The following is a 16299-nucleotide window of genomic DNA, read 5'->3' as shown; positions in this document are numbered from 1 at the left end:
CCATCCCTGAGGTAATTTTTTGGTAGTGTTTTCATTGTATGCAAGCAGGTGCCTAATATTTGGATTCTGTTCCATCAGCAAGACACTATCACTAGAGCATTAGCATTTTATACACAACTTTGATTTTTAAATAGGAAATAAAGTGTGTTCACACACTCATATTTGACTTTGTGCTCTTGCTTAATCTCCTCGCCTCCTTCCCCAAAATTTAAAAACAAACAAAAAAATCCGCTCAAACCACAAAAGGAAGAGGAAAGAGGACACACAATTACAAAAGTGAAGGATTTGTGGCTGTACAAAAGAAAGGCTTGTCCACCCTAATGTGACTCACTTGACCCACTGTGTGCACAATCAACCCAGCAAGAGATTCCCACCAGCTGCCCCAGCCTGTTCACAAGGTTGGGAGTTTTGTTTAGGGTTTGGATTGAATAGTAACGTGACTTCCTTCGCTAAAAATTATTTTATGGCAGAGCCTGTCTTTCTCCCAGCTTCAGAAATCAAAGTCAAGCCGTAATTCCCCACGGAGCCTGTCCTGTGAGAGTGGCAGGGAATTGCTCCCTGCCAGCCCTGCCGCACGGTGCCCGTGTGCAGTGCTCGGGTGGAAGCCTCAGCAGCCGCTCTGCAGCTTCCCCTGGAGTCTCCCTCAGGTTAATCTGCCACCTGACCTGGTGAGCTACTGACAGCTAATACATCTGTTTGTTTTGGTGAATATACTCACTGGATATTTACACAAACCCACTGAGTTCATCTGACCTCTACCCTGTTTACTAGAAAGCATGGCTCAGGTGTAGAAACATCTCTGATGTCTTCAAACAGCAATGAAAGGAATTAACTGAACCTCTCTGTTATGGCTTTCTAATTCCTGAGTCCTTCCTGACAGTTTGGTCATTAAGTGGTCCCACTTGTGCCCTACCTGACTTCCTGCTTTTGATTTAAGAACTTTTGACTAGAAGCTTGAGCACCCCTTGCAAGATTTTAATACTCTATTTCCTGCCTCCATTTGACCTGTCGTGATTTATGGCCTTTCTAGTTCTCATTTGAACAAGCTTTGTACTTTATAAAGACATTTTTTAAGCCTTCCCCTATGATATTCTCCTTGCAGTCATGCACCCAGGAGCTGGGGCCCTTTGATGGCTTTCCTTAGTTTGGTTTGCTTTTTTTTTTCTTTTCCTTTTTTTTTCTTCCATAAATGTGGTGGTTGGGCTTCTAATAAAACACTTTCCAAAACTGGAGATCATTTTGTAGGCATCTTGCTTTTGACTCAATTAGTACAATTATTTTATTAATTGCCTTTTAAAAATACATATATATATGTATATATAGTTCTTCTTATTTACATTAAGTCTACTGGATTTATTCAACTTATTACACAAAACAAGTCAGTGCAACATAAAACAATTATAATTAGGAACACTTCTATGGATGGGTCTTTAATTCATCTTGAAGCAGACCTTGTGTATAACTTAAGGCAAAAGTCACTTTTTTTTTTGCCAAAAGGTCCTAACACTCCAGTTCAGTCCAAAAATATTATCTCTACACTTCATTTAGGTGAAACATTGATTGTACACATCTGAACACATCTGTGCTCTCATCAAGTGTGCTAAACGCACAACTTTTGATTCCACTTCATATTCCCTGATCAGTGCCATGGTCCTGAAGAAGAGTTTGCAGAACATTCCTAGTTATTTTGACTTTTATCTTTCCCTATTTGAGTGGGCACAAATCCTGTGAAAGCAAGGCCTCCACAGAGCTCCTGGCTTTTTGCAGTATTTCTAGCATTACTCCTTCCGTGCTGTGACACTCTCCTGCCTGCACATATTATGCTCTCCTCCTTGCAAAGCTGGTAGCCTGGCAACTCTGTACCCATTGATCCCTATCCCATTGATCATTCTCCTTGTGCCACAGCTGAGATGTGTTATCACAGCCAGCTGCCACCAGCCAGCCAGCATTCCTTCTATCAAACTTCCCAGGCTTCCCACCCTGGCACAGAGGTGCTGGTTCCTCCCTTCCCCTGCTGCTCAGCACTGCAGGTGCCAGCTCATGGAAGGCGCTTCCCAGCAGTTCTGCTTTGTTTCTTCCTCCCCATTCCCTCCCCACCTGCCTTTTTCCCTTTCCAGACTCACCAGCAGAACCCAGGCTTCTGCCTGTCCACGCTGATTTCCTTAGTGTGCTCATCTAGGACATCCCAGCCAGGAAAACACATCTTTTCCAGCACAGCAGAGTCACCAGTTCTGCCTGCCCTTCCCAGTAAGCTCTGTAGGGTCTGCCTACACCTTACACCTGCCTTGCACCCTTACCCCTGCCAGGGATTATTCAGGATTAGTCCTTGTGTCTGCCTTTTTGCAACAGCAGGGCGTTTTTTACTCACGTTTTTCATCACATGCCATAACCCTCAAGCTGAGTATCTTTTTATGATTATTTTATCATCTTAAAAACACTAAAAGAAATGACATGCACTACCTATAAGTGAATATCATTAGCATTTACTTTCAAGTATGCCACTGACAGAAAAAGTAGCATTCTCATCTTCTCACTTTTTTTTTTTCTTCCAGACTCTTACTTCATACTTTGTAACTATTAGAACTTAAAAATAAACTTCAAGGCTCTTCATGCTTACCAGTACTGCTAGTACTCGAGCTGCTTTCTCCATCACTCTTCCTAAATTTTGTATTTCAATCATCATTATACGAGCTTTGTTGATTCAATATTGTCTTTTATGCACTATGTTCGTAAAGCCTTATAAAAGTTTAATGCAGACATGGAATCGGATAATATTTGCATGTAAAATAAAGCTGTAGTCTAAGCAATACAAAGTATCTATAATCATCAAAACAAATCACTCAGCACAAGAGACAATAAAAAGAGAATGGAAGCCAGGGAAAGAGAATTTATACAGAATCTCTTCCTAGGAATCAGCCACCAAAGGTTCACTAAACATAGTAATTTAACACACAAAGCTTTGTTTATCAAGCAGAATTACAATTTCTATAGTGGCTTCTTTTTAACCTTTAAAACACCAAATATCTGTAAAATCTCAAAAACAGTAAGTAATTGTTTTTAAGAATACAACTGCAACTGCAGAATAAATCAGTAAAGGATAAACCATGATGTATGTGGGCTAAGTGACAGATGAAAGAGCCCTTTAGTGAAATGCTACCCATAAAATAGGATAACAGACAGGAAAGAATCAGTTTCAATATACCTCAAAAAATTAAAAAAGGTAATGAAAATCAAGATGAAGGTGCATATTCTTTGCTCTAGTACTATCTGCAAAAGATCTAAGCAATCTGAGACATAATTTATTCTAAGATCAAAGTTGTCCTAGTTCAAGTCTCTCTGCTGGCAGAAATGATTTTACATTAGCAAATTATTTTACTGTTTTTGTAGTGATTCTCAGATGTGTTTTTCTGTTCTCTGACTGCAGGAGGTGATTGCTGAAGACCAGGGAAATATTTTGGCTGAGTCAAAGCTAGATCAGAAGTCTGCTTCACCTAAAACAGAGGTAAAACATCACTAGTTGCTATTAACCATGATAAACACAAATGATGCTTCCAGCAGCTAAGGCAGGAGAAGACAGCAGCCCCCAATGAACTGCCATGGAATTGAACCAATGCTGCAGAATCATGTCTGTGAATATTTACTTCGATTTTAAAGCTTTAACTTCAGTTTTGCATCCCTTTTGTGTTTGCTTTTGGTGTGTTCTAGTAAATTAATTACTGGCAGAAATGCTTGCTGAAACTGGATTTTCAGCAAATGCTACAAAATATTTACTGAAACTGCCCTATAAATTTACAGTTGTGGTTATAGCCAGAAGAATTTGGATGATTTTGGAGGTTAATTTAGGCCTGTCAATGGAGAATAAAACAGCAGGTAACCCCATCTTGAAATGCCTTCTATTAAAATCAGCAAGAACCAATTCATGAGCCACAGTGACTTAATTGCATAGCGACAATAAACAATTTTGGATAATGAATGCATCAGATCGTGTAAATTGTCCAAAATTGTACTGCAGGGGAAAGACCTTTGTGTCACTTCAGAAGTTATGCACTTGACTTGACAACATCCCTGCTTAGGGAGCTGCCTCTCTAACTTACCTCTCACCACCGATATCGGGTCCTTCAGATCCCCATTTCTGCTGCAGCCATCGAAGGTTTTGACCTGGCCACACGATTCCTGTCGAAGCAGGGAGCAAAGTAGTGCAGCTCTTTAGGAGAGGGTCAGGTTGGCAGGGGGTCAGCTTCAAACACTGCCAGCTCTAAAAAAGCATTTTTCAAAAAGCAACACATCAGCCCCTTTCTCAAATGAAAGAAAACCAGTCAGAGTTTGCACTGGATTATCCATGAAATGAAAGTGAGGAAATAACCTTCGACGACTCAGTCTTTGATCAACACAAAGCAGCATGAGAAGCAGGCACTTGCAACACATCAAGCATGAGGAATATTGTTAATCTCCTTGAAGCTGGATGACCTTGGGAATGAGCAGATATTAAAAAACAGCAGAGAGACTCCCTCCAGAAGAACATCCAGAGTTGTAGGGAAATGGTGGGAAAATAGAAATGTATTTACCTTCACTATTTCTCCAGCAAAGGTGGTTAGAATTTTGAAATATTGAAGGACATCCGGCTGAGAAGTTCATCAGACAGAAAAGGTTTTGCCATATCTCTATGCAGGAGTGTATAACACTGAAGAAAAATCATGAAGCAAATAATGAAACTTCTTGGGACTATATATGAAATTATTTTTACAATTCAGGTTACAGAACTTCAGTTTTTGGCTTCCCTTGTCTAAAGCTATTTTATGAAGTTAAATGAAAATTTATATTTTTATCAGGATGGTTACACAAGCAAGAAATTAAACTCTCCAACTTTGGCAAATTAGCCTCAGAGGAACTCTTCAAAATTGTAGGGATTTCTGTCTACCAGAAGATTTTGACAAACCCTTCTAGCAGAGTAACTAAAAAAGTAATAAAGGTAGTTCAAAAAAACCCCATCCACACTTCAGGAAGACGTCTTCAACATTTTTAAATATTAAAAATATTAGATATTTTTGAATATTAAACAATATTAAAGAGTTGCTACCAATTTCCATGAAAAAAAAAAAAAAGAAGAAAAAGAATACACTTCTATTGGTGTTCAAACACATGAGAAAACACTTAAGACTGACCATTATGGATCATTTTTATGAGGAACAAAGTGAAAACACAGTAAGGAAGGGAGCCAAGACTGGGTGCAAAGCTTACAAGTGGAAGGGCAGATTTTAGCAGGATGAAGATCAGGCAGCTCCCATCCTTCTCCAGTCCACACACAATTCCCCAGGGTGGTCCAAGTGCTCCACACAATCCTTGGGCCATGCTTGCTGCTCCCCCCCACCTGCCAGGAGTTCTCACCCATCACCCTGGGCAGCCAAACCTGGACTCCAGAGCAAACTGGCCTGGCCAAGGACTTCCTCCCCATAAGTGGAGTCTGAATCCCATGAGTGCAGAGAATTCTGCTGGGTTGCTGAGATCCAGCATTCACTTTCAGATATAAAGCCCCACCTAGCTTAAAACCATAGTGGTGTTATTTTTCCTGAATTCCAAAATGTACGTGGGAAAATTACAGTACACTTTTAAGATTTCTTACTGTTTTACTTAGTCCTATTACATAAATTTCATAGCTTTTCAAGGACTGGGGGTGAGGAGGGGTTATCATGATGGAATTTTTGAGAAATTAAAAGGATTGAACACAGTCTGAATGAGTTAATGTGCTTCATATCTCATTTAGTTATTGATCTATTTTGTCCTTTGGATAGGGGAAATTTTAAAAAGACTTGGACAGTCAATGACTAGTTATGGCCAATAAGGTTATGTTCTACATAATTTATTTCTAATTTCTTCTTGCTTAGGAGTATCTCACTGGTGAAAGAATGAAGACTGATCCAGCTGAGGTAAGATTCGATGTCAAGAGAATCCAGAGCTGTTAGTAGTGACTACAAGCTTTCTTTAATTACCAACTACCCTGGTAATATAATAGAAGTACTTTATGATGGGAGTTAAACTGTTGCTGTTATTCTGTTTGGACTGGAATTCCTTTCCAGGATAGCTTCTGTTTGAAATGACTTGCCCAGTTACCCAAGATTTAAGAAGCAGGGATCCATCTACCATTTTACTTGAATGGCAGGATTAGAAGCTTAGGGAAGAAACCTGGTCATTATTGAGGAGTGCTAAAGTACCAACACAGAGCTTACAAATGTTCCTTTTTCTGCTTCACAGAATTTGTTGGTCCTCCAATAAATTAATAAATTTGTAAATGAAAGCAGTTATTTCCATTTTTTATTAATTTCCCCCAAAATAGGTTTATTAACCATCACTCAAGGAAATTTTGAGGCTTCATTTTTAACACTGACAAATATTTTTCATATTAGTCTGATAAACAATTCAAAATTTTGTTTTAATTCTGTACTCCATATAAAAACTTCTGTGGAAACTTTATTGAATATGTTAAAGATTTAACTGAGTATAATGAGTGATGGTAGATCAGACATTAGAAATAATATCTGGCTTAACAATTTACAGGTAATTTGCAGAGAAAACTATAAGAGTACAGGATTTGGCAACATCTCCTGTTTACCTTCCCCATCTAATTTCCCAGCTCAAAGTAAACACTAACTGGATAAATACACACAATGCTTTAGAAAACGGCTTTGCTCAAGCAGCTGTGCTTTGCTTTCAGAACTCCTTCAAAGCTTCATCATGAAAATAATCAAAAAACCCCAGCAACAACATAAGAAAAAGACACAAAGGAAAACCTGCAATTATTGAATAAAAACCTGAAGGAATGGCTTGTTCTTTAAGCATACATGACAACACCAGGAACTGCTGTGGACATTTTCTTCGACTTTAATGTACATTCAATTCTTTACCACTGCAACCGAGATCTTGTTTACAAGATCTAGGATGCTGACAAAGATAGCACAATCAGTCATGGAAAACAGTTATATAGCTTAAGGTTTGGAAAAAACAGGGCTTCATCTTCCCTTTTTGCAAAACAGTAAAACTGAGTTCAAATCGTGAAAGTAAAATTGTGACAACAAATGAAATCAGAATGCTAAATCATAGAAAATCAATGTAGGAATTACAATATAAAGACAAACAACCCCCAACTCACTGAATATTTAAAGTGAACATCCTCAAGCATTGACATATTTCTTAAAAATGGCTAACCTGTCACTGAATTTTCTTTGAAACATATGGACAACTGTACTCGCTTTTCTCCTGCTAAAATTAAAGCGCCTGCTCCAAAGGGGAGCACAAAGAATCACTGTGGAAAGCCCACACAAGTGGGAAACAGTGACTGTCTGGGCAAGAGAGGCCATTAAAAGATATGAATATATTAATTACTCCCTGGAGCAAGCCTTGCTAGGAGATGCAGTCACATGCACACAAGGAAGATGGAGAAAAATATAAAAAAACTGAAATACATTTCAACTATTCCTTACTAACAGAAAAGTATCAATATGTCATGAAAATGGTCAGGACATCAGGGTGTGGAGGACACCAACTCCTCTGAGTGTAGGCTTGACTCAGCAGAGCTGCAGGTACCAGTTATAAGTACCAAGTGCCCACCCCTATGACAGGGGCATGTCTTGGGTATAGTTTCCCTTAGGTGGGTGCAGAATTCCTCTTCCAGAGTTCCTCTGGTTCCATTTAATCCTCACCATCTAATAAAACAAAATTCATTGAGGGCATGGGAGTAGGCATGTAACATACAGTAGAGTTTGGCCAAGATGTGGTTTCCTTGAAGAGAGATAAATGTATTTTTCATTAGCAAGGAATGAAAACCATTCTTAGATGGAAATATTATTGTCAAAGGAAAATGCAAAGCCAATTACTCCACCAATTAATGTCCATTATGCTCAGTGTTGTTTAAGAATGTCGATGAGATTCAGCTACAGGAATTCTTCAATACAAAGAAAACAAAAATCCCAAAACCAACAAACAACAACAAAAATTTAACTAAAATAAAAAAAAAAAACAAACCAGCAAAAAACCTTCACCCAACCAATGAAAAATTGCTCAGATACACATGGCCAGAAAGAAAAAAACCTCTAAATATTTCTATTCACTTAAAAAAAAATACATTTCTCTAAACCAAACATATAGAAGAAAAATTACTACAAATATAAAAGCTGATTATTGCTAACCACAATAATCACAAAATTCTTAGCCTGCACTCTAGTATATGCATGTGCAAATATTTGTAAACTAAAAAACCCCACAGTAAGTGTGGAAAAAATGTGGCAGGATATTGGGTCAAGTGCATATTTCCTTTAGAATGTATTTCCATGCAGACAGACATGACTGAAGCTTCAGCCATGCAAGATTTAGGAAAAAAACTGCTGCAAATAAACCAGAATTTTCCAATTTTTTATTCCATTTTTAATACTTAATAATCAAACATAGTTTACAGATACCTTCCCAAATCTACCTTAATTTCCCTGAGTGAAGTCAGATATAATCTCAGAGGACACATAAAACTGAGAAAAGGGAAAGTGAGTGTATTCTGCAATAGAAAACTGTACGTCAGCAAATGCCAGGGGAAAGTTATAGTATCATGGCCATACAAGATTAATAAAAAGAAATCCAACACTGAGATTAAAACACTCTACCTTAGCAAACAAAAATGTCTTCTACTTCCTGCTTACTTTTTTTTCCACCTTTTTTCCCCCTCTTCAAATATCCACAAAATCAAAAACCGTAGGTGAAGATAATCCATTACCATTGGAGAGCAGCACAGCTTTGGCACAAAAAAACCCTTCAGTTCTCAGTGTTTTGTTGGGCTTTTCTTTTTGGTTTGTTTTGAGGGGTTTGGTTATTTAAAAAAGAAAAAAAAAAAAAACAAAAACAAAACAAAAAACTTTCCAAATGGATTCACACTTGCATGGAAAGTACTTTCCACACCATTTGTGTCAGGTTTTTCTTACAAAGATATTGCAATAAATTAGTTTGTACTGATACCTCTTTATTCATTAAAACTACACACAATTATCAGGCCTTGTAAGTCTCCCAAGTTCAGTTGCTTTTCCTCACAGACTGTCTAGAATCTAAAGGAATATTTTAAAATGCTATATTTTAAAATATAACACAATACTGACATTGTAGAATTTACTTCTGCCTCTTAGCTTATAATCCCCCTCATTCCAACAGCACTGCAAACCAAATAGCCCCTGAAGCTCTTAATGTGAATAATAGAGCCCATTTTTGGGATATTATTCATCACAATCAGAGTACATCTTTTTTTCCCTATGGTAAGAAATACAGATTCACCAAAAATATATATATCTCATGATGGAGGAAAAAAGATATTTTTAGATATATGAGACAAGTGTATCAATTTACAGATTTCACTTTTGAGATTACACCTCTGTTGTGAGTTCAAAAGAAAATTATGAATAAGTAGTAAGGAAACTAAAATACCCCACCGGAAGACAGAAATTTAGGAAAATTCTGGGGTTTTTTCAACTGGAAAAAGGAGGATCCTCACATTACCTGCCCATGTGATCACCACAGCTGTCTAAACCACATCAATACCTGAGTGAGACACTTCTCCAAACCCAATTCAAAATACATAAATTACAGCACACTTATTTTCTCCTCACAGTTTAGGCTGACTGCTGAAGTGCTGTTTATGCATAGAATAAGGTATTGGTGCTCCAAATTAAACTGCAGGTTTTCCTCCTCTTTACTGACCGACTGCATACAGGACCTAGAGACACTAAGGCTCCCTGATATTCCATTTTTTTCTGGCCACAGCACGGGTAAAATGTTCATCTACTAAAGAAAACTGTTCCCAATGATTCATTTTTTATTTGCTTTAATAAGAACATATACATAAAAATAATAATAAAAAGGGGCAACAAAATAAAATACTACAAAGATGATGCAATTACCACCTTGGGAATAGGAGAAGGAATGAGCCAGACACGACAGATGTGAGCTGCATCATTTAGTGTCTAGCTGCCAGGCTCCTGGATACTGAAATGGGGAAGGAAGCCTAACAGAATATGACTGGAAAGGTAATGGAAAGCAGACACGAACCTTTGATTGATGGTTAGCTACAGCACTAAACTTAGACTTCAGAAAGGATGAAGAATATTTAATTCTTCATTAAAACGGTGCCGAAAGAATGGTGTCAAACTCAATTCACAGTTAGTATTTTAGCTAATTACAGTCACACATTTAAAATTACTACAACTGTGGGGGAAAAAATTGAAATCAAATTTGTGTAGGGGAGCATAGCAGTTAAGCAGTGATTATCAAGGAAAATTATGTGGCTTCTGGGAAGTACTGAAAGCACTGATCCCAAATAACTTACCATTCATGGGTAAAAGATTATGTACATTTTATAGTTCCGTGGAGTATTGCTTTGTCTTCAGTGAGAGGAGAGGACTGTCCCTCAGCACGGCAAAGCCCACACATCCTGCTCCAAGCAGCACATCACTGAGAGCCAACGCCACAGAAGCTTGAGCCTGCTCTGCAGCAGACTATACTTTGATGCAAAACTGCTCAGAGTGACTCTTACAAGCTCTGCTGAGACGAGTGAAATCTCCTTTTCCTGCTCTGCTGGCAGTGGCTGTGTGTGCACAGGCAGACAGTGCAGCACAGGAGGAGCAGAGCTGCGGGGAAACACGCTCCACGCTCAGGACTCAATTCTGACACAACATGCATTTTTAAAGATTTTACTTTAAGTTCTTTACTTCATGCATCTGAGTGGATGATTGCTGGGGTCAGATGCACAAGACAGACTCGAGAATGGTTGTCCTAACCTGAGCCTATTTGAATTTAAGTCTAGGTCAGAAGTGAGTCTGCCAGCTGCCTCCTCTCGCTGTGCTTCACCCTGCAAAGGGCCACAGGATATGAAGAGTGGATGTTATCAAGTGAAACTCAACAAACATTCAGTCCTGGGGGGATCTGATGAGCCCCAAACCCCAACAGCTATTCAGGACAGAACTATTAGAGCTATAACAGAAAAGAACTCAAGACAAATAAGAACTGAACTGCAACAGGCTGTGTTTCTGGATGAAAAGCTGTTTCTGAAGATCTCATCCACGCTGATGTTTGAAGCAATGTTATGCAACATGCAAGAAAGACACAGCCTGTGGCAAACAATGTCGACATGATTAGCAGCTTAAAAAAAAACAAAAAAAAAAAAACAAACAAAAAAAAAGGAAACTTTTTTTAGTTAATTATTTCTAGGGTAGAAAGCAGACATGTTTTCAGCTGCACTGTTAAATTGCAGAACTGACTCAATGGCAAAGGTTTTCAAGGGAAAATATAATTAGAACTGATTCAAAAGGCAAATAACTTCTGTTTCACTCCCACCAAGTAGGCAATGGTTTTAAAGCTATATTTAGGCTTTAATAAAGCTATTTCCCAATCTGAATTTTATAGCAAAAAAAACACCAAAGTTTAAGTTTCTTGATAATGTGTTCTTGATCATAAGATAGAAATCTGACTGACTAACTAGCTCCTGCTAAATGATGTTCAAGTGTCTTTCCACAGTGGACAGTCCTATTCTTCAAGTTCTTTCCTGGCTTCCATATTTTCCAAATCTCTAATAAATTTGTGAGAAGGGAGACAGAACCCTCCCATCAGGCCAGTGGCACCTGTCAGTTTTTCAAGAAACTTTCTACCATTAAGCTTCTACTCCCATGTCTAGTCCTCACTTTTGAAGTAATAGGAATAAACTCAACAAAGGACAGCTCCCTTTTTCTTTTTTTTCAGCAAGACCTGTATTATTAATCCATATTTAAGTGTCAAAAACCTAATCATGTTGGACAAAACAGCTGCCATATCTTCTACCCCAATGTTTAATATCTTTATCAGTGATCTGGACAAAGGAATCATTGTAGCACTTGAGGCTGCATCTTGAGCACTGTGCCCAGCTCTGGGGCCTTCACTTCCCAAAGACATTGAGCTGCTGGAGTGAGTCCAGAGAGCTACAAAACGGATGAAGGGTCTGGAACGCAAATCTGATGAGGAGGAAGCAATAGAGTCACCATGCCTGGAGATATTTAAAAGATGTGTAGGAAGATATTTAAAAGATGTGTAGATGTGGCACTCAAACATGGTTCAGTGGTGGACTTGGCAGTGTCAGCTTAATGCTTGAACTCAAAGATCATAAAGGTCTTTTCCAACCTGAATGATTCCATTTTTGTGTGAATGCCAGCAAGGAAGGGATGGAGGCAAAGGTCTCCCAGGGGTGAAATGACAATGCTGTAATTACTGTCAGCTGCAATTTGAAGGTTGTATTCAGATTTCCAAGCCGAAGTGATGACACAAACACTGACTACTTAGAATCAAGTCTTTCTGAACATGTGCAGTCTCACACAATAATTATTTACTTCAGAACATTCATTCTAATTCTTCCTCTGCTCAGGTATTCAAGAAAATTCCTGGGCATTTGAATACCCTCAAAAACATATTGATAAAAGGAGTATATTGATACAAACAAGAAGCTATTGATGGCCAAAACAAATTATTACAAAGCACCAAAAATAAATATTAGTTCTTTTACTATCTTTCTACTCACATCCTAATGCTGATAAATGACAAAGCATGACCTTTTCCAGCAGATAAGGTAGATGGCACAGCAGTCATTGTTTAAGAAATACTTACTGGGAAAAGTGAGTCCTTCAGGAAAAGGTATGTTTTCATGTTTTCAGTAAAATGCAGGAACAGAAGTGCTTTTGTTTTTGTTTGCTGTTATTTTGGTCGGGTTTTTATTTGCAATTTTTGTTTTGTTTTTTTGGGTTTGTTGGTTTTTGGTTTTTTTTTCTTTCAATTCAAATATCACTGATTAATTCTTGGCAGACAGTACAAGCACATTTTTAGTGACATTCTGAATTACTTAAGTGAAAATTTCAAACATCCATAATTCAGAAACCTCAATTCCCTAGACATCCATTTCAACATCAAAATATTTATCCTATGTTATTTTAAAATAACTTTCAAACTTCATTTTCATCATTAATCTATTTTTCCTCTAAAGTTTTCACAAAAGCCACTTTTTTTAATGAACTTTGTAACTAGGAGAATACAGAATGCAGAATAATGCAAGCTCGTGGAAAGACTTCTGAGATTATTCAGAGTCTTTGGCAACCTGGAAGTTCTTTCAAGATAAATGTACTGGTTTAAGAAAAACAAGATTCTACAGTTGCCTGTCCCCTGGCACCTTGTAACTATAACTGGACTGAGCAAATTAAGTTTGACCACCACTGAGCAAAGATGTGCAGCTTTTAATTAGATGGCATGGGGGTGATGGCTGCAGGCCTGGTGGATGGAGCACTGTTATTGTGCCATTCAACCTTTAGAATATTGAACAGAGCTGCAAAATGGAAAAGGGCCTAAAAATCACCTCACCATTAGAAAAGCATTTTATCCTAAAGGTTTCTATAGTGTTTAAGGGACTTCACAGTGGAAGTGAATAATCATCTGAAAGAGAAGAACCAGTGGACTCATCAAAATGCAAATAACAAATGAGAGGAAAGTACAAAATAAGGCAGTTCAGTTTCCACATTTCCTGAAACTGTACCAGATGGCCCAGTGCTTGCCTTTCATTAACTAGTGTGCTGGGATAAAGCTGTGTTAATTAAATCACTAAACTACCTCTAATTCTCTGTTATTTACTAATTCAACAAATTTAATTTTTTTTTGTTTCGTTCAATACAGCAAATTCTAATTAAGTCTTGTAAAGTTGAAAGGATCAATAATTAAATAAAATAGATGAATAATGATAGGTGATTGTCTGTTATAGCATTAGCCATAAAATACAAGTTCAAGGCTCAAACTGGCTCACATGGAAGGAATATTTTGCACTAAAGAGACCCCGTGGAACCAAATATTGAAGGAAGAACTTCCTAATATACTTGCTAGAGCATTACAAATGCTGCCAACACTCTAATCGAGATGCAGGCTGCTTGGCACTGAGCTGTGCAGCTTTTCCCTGAGATAACCTTAGATCAGAACAGGCTTCCCAAAGCGTGCAGCAAGGTGCAGAGCTTCTGCTCCCCTGTAGCAGGCAGAGGGAAATGCCCAGCACCCCGAGCTGCACAGAGCAGGTCTCGTCTCTGCTCAGGTTCCCTTCCCCTCTGTGCCCAAGCTTGTCTGAAAGGCAGCTCCAGTGCCCAGTTGCCCTTTCCTCCCATGTGATCTTTTGGGGAAAATAGCCATTTGAGTGCACCAGAACAAGCCACCAGCTGTCCTAATTACTTCTAGCAGGACTGGCAATTCAAGGGCTTATTTGAGTGTTTCCCTGGATTTTGTCCTCCATTTAAAACAAGCAGTCCTGGGAGATGTGTTGGGAGCTGTTCCTTTACTCAAACACAGTCAGTTAAGAAGTTCTTTCTTTTTCAAGATGCTAAAATTTGAGAGCCAGGAGAAAATAAAAGAAACAAATCTGTTGATTCCCCTGCAAGGACTCAGGTAGGTTTCTGGGCCCCTGCTGAGGAGGGACAGCAGCACTAGGACAAGACAGGCCCAGCCCAGCAGGAACAAAAAACCCTGGAGCCTACAGAGTGAGGAGGAGAAAGCAGAGGGCTGCTCCCATTCCAGAAGGGCTAGCTCATATTGCTTAAAGAGTAACACAGCATAGCTCAGGGGCCATACTTACCCAACATATTCAAATTCCTCAAACAAAAGCCTCTTTGCAGCTGGGGTGCCAGCCTACTTTGTAGGAAATGTAAACTCCTCAGAAAATATTTCTGAAATCACAAGAAATATTGGGATTTTTTTTTGCAATTCTACATGTTTTTGGAAATAAGACAATTGTGCAGAAAACTGACATGTCAAGAAAAAAGAAAAATCAAAACAATTATAGTGATTACAACTGCCACTCAGTGTTTGCATTCCAGCTCCATCCATAGCCAGTACCCTTTTCTTATTCTACTATACAAGGGGAAACATCCTGCCACTAAAACGTCTTTTAGATTGTCTAATACATGAAACCAGTGCAAATTTACCCACCAATATATGAGAATTTTCTGTCAGGAGACAGAAAATATTATTGAGCAAGGAATTTTGCTTAAGTACCTATTTCCCTAAAAGACAGGGCTGTGGATACTGTTGAGTGGACAGTGGAAATAGCAGCCAGGGTTAATTACCAACGTTTCTCTAGAGAAAAAAGATTATCAGCAGCACAGAGAATAGATAACTACTTCCTTTGGTAACAGCTGTGGCACTAATACTGTTAGAAGGTTGGCAACCAACCTTCTATCAAATATTCATGCCAAATGTTCATCTGTGTGCATGACAGGTGTAACTAACCTGTTCAGCTTTTAATTCTTGCAATATTTGCATTTATGATTCTCAGTTATATAGTTTCTTGAAACACTCCCCTGTGAATTAAGCCAGTGCCAAGAAACTGGAAGATATCAATGTTCTCTTGCACTTCAATAACAAATTATGATTTGATTCCCAAGAAATGGTGAGATTCAGGAGGTATTTTGCTCATTAAAAAAAACCCCAGCAACAGATATAAGGTATACATGTACAGGATATATTAACACCATTTTTCTGCTGAAGCATTAGTGAAAAGAAAAGCAAGAGTAAGCACCTGAATTACACAAAAGGATGATTTCTTTGGCCAGCTTCTCATGTGGCTGATTCAAGAATTTGAGTTTAGAGGAGCCCACAAGGCCCAGAGCCTGCTCAGGCAGATGAACAGCCAGCTGAGCTGTCCAGCCCTTGGATAAAGCACATGGCATTTCCTCCTCCATCCTGCTGAGATCCTGCTTAGAAAGCACACTCCAGGTACAGGCTGAGCAATGACTCATGGCTGAAATATTGATTAAATCTCTAATGTGACCCTTTTGCCTTTGAGGGCAACACATCGGCCTACCCTTCCCTCTCAGCCCTGACCCAGCTCAGTCTCGAGATCACCCTCCTGTCCCCAGCAGCACCAGGGCTCAGCAGGTCACTACTGACAAAACTCACAGAGACATCTAAAAGTTACTTTTTGGCTGCATCCTGTGCTGATAAAAACACTGCAGAGCAACAGTTCTCAGAGTTGATGCATAAATCTCTTTTTAACACACAGATATTTTCAGAATGATTAAGAGGCAAACACACCACGAATTAGGAACCCTAACAGCTTTTATGCTGGATTTAACTGAGATAAATAAAAGTTGTAGCCAATTTCAGTTATACTAACTCATGCTTCTTAGATTTGGTTTGTTGGTTTTTTTCATATTTACCTAATTAAGCATAAAGTCTTAATCAAAAATTTTTGTTTAGTTGTTTTTTTTTTTATTCATTCCCTTTTAG

Source organism: Poecile atricapillus, chromosome 5 (genome assembly GCF_030490865.1).
Source record: "Poecile atricapillus isolate bPoeAtr1 chromosome 5, bPoeAtr1.hap1, whole genome shotgun sequence".
Lineage (NCBI taxonomy): Eukaryota > Metazoa > Chordata > Aves > Passeriformes > Paridae > Poecile > Poecile atricapillus.
This window is presented reverse-complemented; position numbering follows the sequence as displayed.